Source organism: Haplochromis burtoni, unplaced genomic scaffold (assembly GCF_018398535.1).
Source record: "Haplochromis burtoni strain Fernald_Lab_line unplaced genomic scaffold, NCSU_Asbu1 Contig_736, whole genome shotgun sequence".
Taxonomy (NCBI): domain Eukaryota; kingdom Metazoa; phylum Chordata; class Actinopteri; order Cichliformes; family Cichlidae; genus Haplochromis; species Haplochromis burtoni.
In genome coordinates this window covers 73,107-74,743 of record NW_024583097.1, presented here as the reverse complement: position 1 = coordinate 74,743, position 1,637 = coordinate 73,107, and positions in this window count along the sequence as shown.

Here is a 1,637-nt window from a genome sequence, read left to right as displayed (position 1 = left end):
ACAATGTACCAGACAGTTAGCATGCAGTCAGGAAAATTGATAAAACTTTGAATCTGTCCTCAAGTGCAGTTGCAAAAACAATAAAACGCTAAGACTAAACTGATTCACACGAGGACTACACCAGGAAAGGAAGATCAAGAGTTACCTCTGCTGCTGAGGATGAATTGAGTTACCAGCCTCAGAAATTGCAAGTTAACATCTCCACAGATTTGAGCCCAGATAAAGTTCCAGTAGCAGACACATCTCTACATCAGCTGTTCAGAGGAGACTGTGTAAACCAGGCCTTTATTGTCAAATAGCTGCTGTGGAGATACAGAAATTCTATTATTGCTGCCATATAATCTGCATCATTATAACTGCATTAATAACATTCTTTACAGCATTATTCCATTTAATAATATTTCTTACAGTATTGATACTGCATTAAAGTTGTTGATTGAAGATGTCCATTTTAGGATCCTTCCATTATGTTAACTTTTATTACAAGTACGGTTGGAAGTATTTTATACACATTGCATATCTGTGCTTATTTTGAGTTGATGTTCGGTTCATTAAGCTTCACTGGCGTGACTGTCCAGGTGATACATGCTGAGGGAAACTAGAACATAGAAGGATAACTGCAATGCATGCTTGCAGTACATATAATACATATAATCTAGGAATGTGTCAGGCCTGAGGCCTTAACTCATTTGGTGTCTTACTACATTTTATTCTACTTGGTAACAGATGACTGGAGGCGATAACCAGCCCTCAGACACTCTGAGGGCTTGAGATTATTACCTTGTATGGAAGGTGTTATCAAAATGAGAAGTTCTATGTCTGTTTATAGCCATTAAAGATGTACAAGATGTACCATTAACTGTGACTAATGTCTGGAACCTATTTTAATCTGTAATTGAGGCCATGGGGGGCGTGTACCCCACTGCTTTATAAGTGTCCACAACATGTATTTTGGTCAGAAGACATATGTTGATGTTTTCTCTGAGCTGTTAATAAACTCACTGTTTGATTGCACTTTTCTGGGGCCTCCGTGGTTTGTGACACTGCTCTACATTGATCGATTTCACGACACTGCTAAGAAACAATGATTAAGGAAAAGCAAGATGCAGTAGAGATTTGTTTGGGCAAGGAAACACAAGCAATGAACATCAGACCACTGGAAATCTGTGCTTTGGTCTGATGAGTCCAAATTTGAGATCTTTCCTTCCATCCATCATGTCTTTGTGCCAAGCACATAAGGTGAATGGATTGTCTCTACATGCATGGTTCCCACTGTGAAGCATGGAGGTGCTTCACAGTGGTGTGAGGTGTGATGGTGTAGGGGTACTTTGCTGGTGACACTGTTGGGGATTTATTTAAAACTAAACCAGGATGGCTACCACAGCATCCTGCAGTGACATGCTGTTCCATCCGGTTTGTGCTTATTTGGACCTCTTTTTCAGGGTCCTCTTTAGTCCGCTTTTTCAACAAGACAATGACCCAAACACACCTCCAGGTTGGGTAAGGGCTATTTGACCAAGAAGGAGAGTGATGGAGTGCTGTGTCACATGGCCTGACCTCCACAGACACCTGACCTAAACCTAATGGATATATCCTGATGGACAGCAGGCAAAAGAGCCAACAAGTGTTCAGCATCT